We start from the raw sequence: 8,824 nt of genomic DNA on the forward strand, positions 1-8,824 counted from the left end.
AGAACATTTTAATGGTCAATTAGTGACCATTTTAGGTAAGTTGACCATAATTTGGACTGAAATATAGCATGGCAAAGTGAATGAGTATGCTGCCTAGGGACAGCAGCAAGGGTGGCTGTGATTCCAGCCCACTTGGACTGCCATATCTTTGGCTGTGATGGTCCAATTGGTGTTTGGCCAATTGGACATGAAACTAGGCTTATAATGGCACATTTTTTCTGAAGAAACCATGCCCAAAAGAGCAAAGCAAGAGGACCAAAAGTTGGCCCCAATCCGGATACCCTGCAACAGCTCCTGCAGAAATGACCAAATGAACAGTAACTGTTCAGTTGGCCATAACTCACTGTAGATATGGTCAATTGACCTGAAATTTTTACAGCAACAAGTTAAGACATAGAAAAACAACTTTCATGAAGAAATCTACCCCAAATTATGACCAGAACATAACCCAAATGGCAGTCACATTTACTGTTCATGGTACTGTAGATTTGGTAATTCTGCAGTTTTGGCAATCCGGCCAGCTGTGGTTTTTGGACCATATCTGGGGCTACAAAACTCCAAATGGAGTGATTCAAAATATTAAATTCAACTAGACAAAATAAGGAACAACTTTCATGTTTACCATTTCCTCAAATTCCCACTGCAATGAAAGGCTTAATGGAACAAGAATTTAGGCTTCAAAAACTGAAAATTCTGCCCTCTTGGTTTTAAGTTTAGAAATGGTATGGGTGCTCATTTCCAACAAGTTTTAAATGTAAAATGTGGTACATTGAGGGTGTTAAAATCAATACACCTATTTTCTATCCAAAAGTCAACATTTTTGTTGACCAATGAGGTGAATAGTGACACCAAAACTTGAAATTCAAAATTGAAGAATTTAAAAGTATCAAATGCCCTAGTATACCTAACAAGATTGGTTTGGATAGTTTGGCATGCCAATAGGGTTCAGTTAGCAGTACTGCACATGGTAATATGCCATTTTGTGATTTTATGGCTTTTAGCCATTCTGACCTTGTATGGAGAAGTGGCCTCGTGCCTAAGATTATATACAGCTTGTTAGCTGTTCTGTTGCACACTAGGAGATACAGATGTGACCGATGGTGTGATGGCCCGAGGTACTTGATACCCAGTGCCAGTTTACCCGTTTATCCAGTCCAGTCGTCTAGTATAGGTTACTTGGGCAATCAAATGAATGAAAGTGGACAAAGTTAATGATATACAAATTCAAAACAAATGAAACATATACATTCACTACATATTTATTTTCTTGCTATTTCTTTTATTTTATTATTGCACCACTAAGCATTATTGCTTAGCGCGTTGCTTTTGCCACGCGTAGGTTCTGGAGATACAGATCGTGAGCCCAGTAGACCGCAGACTGGGTGAGTCCATCCTGCAGTTTTGCACAGTGTCCGTGTCACCTCAACTTCTGCAGTGCATCGGTAGGGCACTAGGTGTCATTTTGTCATTTTGTAAATAAATTGTTATTTTCTCATATATATTTAGAATTATGTAATATATTTTGATGCTCATGTAAATTATGAAAATTGTATTTGTGAATGGAAAAGTAAATATATAATTGTGATTTATACTTGATTATCACATGTGATGGATGATTGAGAACTGAAATTGAGAAATGTTGTTGAGATTTTGATATTGGAGTTTGAGATGATGAGACATGAATATTGGAAGTGTTTTTCACAGGTTCCGAAGAATTGTTTTCTCCATTTTTAGCCGGTACTCTGCCAGATTTTATTTAAAATTTTCGGAACCTCAAATAAATAATAATTTTGATAAATGGCTTAAATAAATTATATTTCATAAACTATATTCAAAATTATGAAAAAAATTGATTAAGGAAAAATAGAGTGTGCCGATACACCGTGTGGCATTGCTTACTCGGGTATATTGTACACGGGTAAGGGGTGTCACATTTAGTGGTATCAGAGCACGGTTTAGGTGTTTCTGGGCCTAGATTGAGTCCATACCATGCATTGCATTTGTAAGAGTCGAGGTGACACTAATGCAGATCTGTTTGTCTTTCTTACTTTGAATAGGATATGGACCCTACATCTCAGAGGGCAGTTGAGGAGAAAGTGGAGAGTCATGCTCCACCTGCAGCAGCTGAGACTGGGGGTATGGGAGAACCTGCTCCGCCAGCTCAAGCAGAGCCTGCTCAGCCTCCACAGGCCATGTTCCAACAAATGGCCGAGTTCTTTAGACAAATGGCTGGGGTAATGCTAGCAGCAGCACCACCACCACCACCTCCACAACCAAAATCACACCTGGAAAAATTGAGAAAGTATGGAGCAGTGGACTTCTTTGGCAAGAGAGAAGATGATTCTGTTGCAGCCGAGAATTGGTTGAACAAAATAGGCAGAGTCTTAAAACAACTCCACTGCACCCCAGAACAAAACCTAGAAGCTGCCATATCTCTGTTGCAAGATGATGTTTATGAATGGTGGGATACGGTGTCCAGTAAAGTACAGCCAGAAATGGTAACTTGGGACTTTTTCCTCTCAGAATTCAAGAAGAAATATGTGGGTACTGTATATCTAGAAGAGAGAAGAAGGGAATTCATTAACCTGAGGCAGAGATAGTTGTCAGTGGCTGAGTATGAGAAGAAATTCGTAAGATTGAGCCGTTATGGAAGGGAGATAGTCCCTAATGAGGCTGAAAGGTGTAAGAGATTTGAAGAGGGACTAAATGACAACATAAAGATCCAGCTTACTGCCCTGGGAATCACAGAATTTACCAAGTTAGTGGAAGCTGCAATAAAGGTTGAAAAAGTAAGAATCAGTAAGCAGACTAGAAGGGATAGACAGCAGAAGAGGGGCCCAGGTCAGTCTAGTTCATCTCCTGCACCTGGGAAGAGGTTCAAGGGTCCATCTGCATAGAGTTCAGGCCAGCCACAAGGTCAGGGTCAGTCTCAGGAGCCCAGGCCATAGTTTACCCCTAGGAGAGGTCAGTCCACACCATCAGTGGGCAGCTCTCCAGGGATGGGGTTCAGGGGACCAGCCCCAGCAACTTCTGCATGTACGCATTGCCTGAAATGGCATAAGGGGGAGTGTTGGAGAGTGACTGGTGCCTGTTTAAGGTGTGGGTCAACAGAGCATCAGTTGAAGAACTGTCCACGCAGAACTACTATAGCTGCTCCAACAAAAGCAGACAGACCTGCTCCTGCACCACAAAGGGGTAGGAAACTGCAAACTGAGGCGAGGACCATCACGAGGCTTGCATCCGAGCCGCCAGAGAGGCGGATAATGCACCACCTGCCAGAGCTTATGCCCTGAGAGCTCAGGAGGAGCAAGATGCCCCGGACGTCATCAGGGGTACGTTCTCCCTCTACAATACATCTGTGCATGCATTGGTGGATCCAGGATCCACTCATTCATACATCTGCATCAATCTACCCATAGAAAGGGGGATACTAGTAGGGGAGAGTGACCAAGACATTCTGGTCACTAATCCATTGGGCCATAGTGTAGTGGTGAACAAAGTATACAAGGGTTGCCCGTTAAGGATTCAGGGGTATGAATTCTTGGCAGACTTGATTGAGTTGCCCTTCCACGAGTTTGATGTGATTTTAGGAATGGACTGATTGTCACGTCATCAGGCAATAGTTGATTGCAAATTGAAGAGAATTTCTTTAAAAACTTCTGAAGGTAATGAGATCACAGTTGTGGGGGAAAGGACAGATTTCTTGTCCAATGTCATCTCAGCCACAGTTGCAAGAAGAATTATGAGAAAAGGCTATGAAGCCTACCTAGCACATGTGGTGGATACTAGGCAGGCTAAGCCAAACCTGAGTGATATACCCACAGTAAGAGACTTCCCAGATGTATTTCCTGAAGAGTTGCCTAGTTTACCACCAGAAAGGGAAGTTGAATTTGCTATTGAGACAACTGGCACAAAGACCCATTTCCATTGCTCCTTATAGGATGGCACCCACTGAATTGAGGGAGTTGAAAACTCAGTTGCAAGAGTTGCTTGATAAGGTGTTCATACGCCCCAGTGTGTCACCGTGGGGAGCTCCAGTGCTGTTTTTAAAGAAGAAGGATGGGACTTTGAGGCTATGCATTGATTATCGGTAGTTAAATAAAATGACTGTGAAGAACAAATATCCATTGCCTAGAATTGATGATCTGTTTGATCAGTTGAAGGGAGCAGGAGTATTTTCCAAGATTGATCTCAGATTAGGGTATCATCAGTTGAGGGTAAAGGATGTAGATGTGCCAAAGACTGCATTCAGGACCCGATATGGGCATTATGAGTTTCTAGTGATGCCCTTTGGCCTAACAAATGCACCAGCGGCATTTATGGACCTTATGAACCGTATCTTCCATCCATACCTAGATCGGTTCGTAGTGGTCTTTATTAATGATATTTTGGTGTATTCCAAGACTAGTGAAGAACATGATGAGCATTTGAGAATTGTTCTGCAAACCCTGAGAGAAAAGAAGCTGTATGCTAAATTGTCCAAGTGTGACTTTTGGTTGAATGAGATTGCATTCCTTGGACACATAGTGTCAGCTGATGGGATTAGGGTGGATCCCAAGAAAATAGAAGCAGTGATGGAATGGAAGCCTCCCAGAAACACAACTGAGGTCAAAAGCTTCTTGGGGCTAGCTGGGTATTACAGGAGATTTGCGAAGGGATTTTCCTTAATAGCTGCTCCAATGACCAAGTTGTTACACAAGAATGTCAGATTTGACTGGAATGACAAGTGTCAGACCAGTTTTGAGAAGTTGAAGGCTATGTTGACAGAGGCACCAGTGTTAACACAGCCAGTGTTAGGAAAGGACTTTGTGGTCTACAGTGATGCCTCTCGTAATGGGTTAGGGTGTGTATTGATGCAAGAGGGGAAGGTGGTCGCTTATGCTTCCAGGCAGCTAAGGCCACATGAACAAAATTACCCTACCCATGATCTAGAGCTTGCAAAGAATTATCTTCGTGACCAAGATATGGAGGCATTACTTATATGGTGAAAAGTGCTACATTTACACATACCACAAAAGTCTAAAATATTTGCCAACTCAGAAGGAGCTCAACCTTAGACAAAGGCGATGGATTGAGTTCCTGAAAGACTATGATTGTGTAATTGACTACCATCCTGGGAAGGCAAATGTAGTTGCTGATGCTTTGAGCAGAAAAACCATGACAACTTTGAGATCATTGAATGCCCGTCTAACTTTGATTCAAGATGTAGCTATTTTGGCTGAGTTGCAAATGAGGCCAAACCTGCTACAGCAGATTTTAGATGGGCAAAAGATAGATGAAAAGTTAATGGCTATTATGAGAAAAATCTCAGAGGGAAAAGCAACAGACTATGAGATGAAAGCAGATGGGTGTCTGTATTACAAAGGAAGACTGTGTGTACCAGATAATGGGGAATTGAAGGCCAGTATTCTAAAAGAGGCACACACCAGTGTATATGCTATGCACCCAGGAAGTACAAAGATGTATCATGATCTGAAGCTTCAGTATTGGTGGCCTGGTATGAAGAAAGACATAGCTGACTACGTGACTAAATGCTTGACATGTCAGCAAGTCAAGGCAGAACATCAAGTTCCATCGGGTTTGCTACAGCCTATACGCATACCTGAATGGAAATGGGATCGGGTCACCATGGATTTTGTAAGTGGTCTACCTCTCACCCAGAAGAAACATGATGCAGTATGGGTGATAGTGGATAGATTGACGAAGTCAGCACACTTTCTGCCTGTTAGGACTGACTACTCACTGGAGAAGTTAGCAGAATTGTATATCAGTGAGATAGTTAGACTGCATGGAATTCCACTTTCCATCATATCTGACCGAGACCCAAGGTTTACATCGAGATTTTGGAAGAAGTTGCATGAGTCCTTGGGTACACAACTCCACTTCAGCACAGCTTTCCATCCTCAGACGGATGGGCAATCCGAAAGGGTAATCCAGGTAAACAATTGAATCAATTGAATTAATACAATTATTGAACTAAAATGATAATAATAACATGAAATATATGTCAGGTCCTTGAGGATATGCTGAGGAGTTGTGTCATTGAGTTTGAGGGAAGTTGGGATAGATACCTCCCACTGGCAGAATTTGCATATAACAATAGCTACCAAGCTAGCATCCAAATGGCCCCATATGAAGCACTGTATGGGAGGAAATGTAGAACTCTAGTGTGCTGGACTGAATTGGGCGAAGACAAATTGGTGGGGCCAGACCTGGTGAAACAGACTGAGGACAAAGTGAAGCTAATCAAAGCTAATCTGAAGGTTGCCTCGCATGCATGTAAATCTTATGCCGACCTGAAGAGAAAAGAAATAGAATATGTGGTTGGCGACAAAGTGTTCCTCAAGGTATCACCGTGGAAGAAGGTATTGAGGTTTTGAAGAAAAGGTAAGTTGAGCCCTAGGTTCATTGGCCCATATGAAATCATTGAACGTGTGGGTCCAGTGGCCTATAGGCTAGCTTTACCACTAGAGCTGGACAAGATCCACAATGTGTTCCACGTGTCCATGCTCAGAAGATATCGCTCAGATCCTTCACATGTCATCTCCAGGGAAGAAATTGAAATACAACCGGATTTGACATATGAAGAAGAACCTATACGGATCCTGGCTCGGGAAGTAAAAGAATTGAGGAACAAACAGATTCCACTGGTGAAAGTGCTTTGGAGGCACCACAACACCGAGGAGGCAACTTGGGAAAGTGAAGAGACGATGAGGCAACAGTTCCCTCAACTGTTTGCATCAGGTAAATTTCGAGGACGAAATTTAAATTAGAGGGGAAGAGTTGTAACACCCTCCCTGTAGCAACTCCGTACATTTTACTGTTCTGGTGACCAGTGTCTGTCCGGACAGCTAGAACATTCGGAAAAATATTTTAACAAAAGTGAGGAACCATAATTAACTCAAATATTAATAAGAAAAATTTAGTAAAAATTTTAGAATTAAAATACAACCAAATTAAACGAGCCGGTGCCCTAACGATGGGTAACCCAGAGGGAAGTTGCGGTTCTCGCAACTAAGAGCCCTAGACCAGGGGGAAAAATTATAAAATAATTTTTGGGACTCCAGAGAAGGGTTATTGAGGTTCCTATGGCATTAGAACGCCAAGAAAATACCTAGAAAAATTTTTCAATCGGTACAGACAATTTTGACCCGTTAAGCCAAACGGAGGGCATTTTGGTCATTTCGCCTTCAGATGTGATTTTTGGCCGACTTGTCCAGTTGAGTAAATAATTAATATGACATAAAATATGAATAAACATTTCTAAAAATTAAATTGAAAATGAGTAGTGATGAAAAGAAAAGAAAAATGAAATAAAAAGCAATTTATGACATAATGTGATGTCATTAAAAGTTACAACCAATTGCATTCAAACAACTAATTAACTAACTAATAAAAATAGATAAATATGACCAAAGAAATAAAAAAAAAAATACAGCAGCCATCCTCTTCCCTCTTACCAGCCGAAACCTCTCCCTCTTCTCCCTCCATTGATGTTCAACCAAAAAGCTTCATTTCTCCCTTTGTTACACCACTAAACCCTAAACCCCTTTCATTAAAACTTGACCACACCTCTTGGGGAAATGTTTGGCAGCCTAGAAAAGGAAGGAAAGTGAAGTTAAGCTTGGGGAAAATTCTGCCACTTAAAGGTTAGTGCACCTATCTATTTAAAACTCTTATTTTCTATGTTAGGGACTTGAAATCAACATGAACTTGTGACTTAAATGAACAAAAGTTAAGTGTGTGTAGCCCATGGATTTCAGCCACCCCTAAGTAAGGAACAAGATTGAGTGTTTTGATGGACTTGGAGTGCACTAGAGATTATGTTTAAAGTATGTAAATATAAGTATAATGGATTAGTTAGTTAATTAAAGCATGTTGTGAAAACTCATATGGGAATTAGGGTTTTGAGAAGTGAAATTTTGGCTTGGCTTAGGAAATTGTTAGAGAACATTTTAATGGTCAATTAGTGACCATTTTAGGTAAGTTGACCATAATTTGGACTGAAATATAGCATGGCAAAGTGAATGAGTATGCTGCCTAGGGACAGTAGCAAGGGTGGCTGTGATTCCAGCCCCCTTGGACTGCTATATCTTTGGCTGTGATGGTCCAATTGGTGTTTGGCCAATTGGACATGAAACTAGGCTTATAATGGCACATTTTTTCTGAAGAAACCATGCCCAAAAGAGCAAAGCAAGAGGACCAAAAGTTGGCCCCAATCCGGATACCCTGCAACAGCACCTGCAAAAATGACCAAATGAACAGTAACTGTTCATTTGGCCATAACTCACTGTAGATATGGTCAATTGACCTGAAATTTTTACAGCAATAAGTTAAGACATAGAAAAACAACTTTCATGAAGAAACCTACCCCAAATTATGACCAGAACCTAACCCAAATGGCAGTCACATTTACTGTTCATGGTACTGTAGATTTGGTAATTCTACAGTTTTGGCAATCCGGCCAGCTGTGGTTTTTGGACCATATCTGGAGCTACAAAACTCCAAATGGAGTGATTCAAAAAAAGAAATTCAACTAGACAAAATAAGGAACAACTTTCATGTTTACCATTTCCTCAAATTCCCACTACAACAGTGCTTAATGGAACAGTAAATTTAGGCTTCAAAAACTGAAAATTCTGCCCTCTTGGTTTTAAGTTTAGAAATGGTATGGGTGCTCATTTCCAACAAGTTTTAAATGTAAAATGTGGTACATTGAGGGTGTTAAAACCAATACACCTATTTTCTATCCAAAAGTCAACATTTTTGTTGACCAATGAGGTGAATAGTGACACCAAAACTTGAAATTCAAAAATTGAAGAAT

Source organism: Hevea brasiliensis, chromosome 3, assembly GCF_030052815.1.
Source record: "Hevea brasiliensis isolate MT/VB/25A 57/8 chromosome 3, ASM3005281v1, whole genome shotgun sequence".
Classification (NCBI taxonomy): domain Eukaryota; kingdom Viridiplantae; phylum Streptophyta; class Magnoliopsida; order Malpighiales; family Euphorbiaceae; genus Hevea; species Hevea brasiliensis.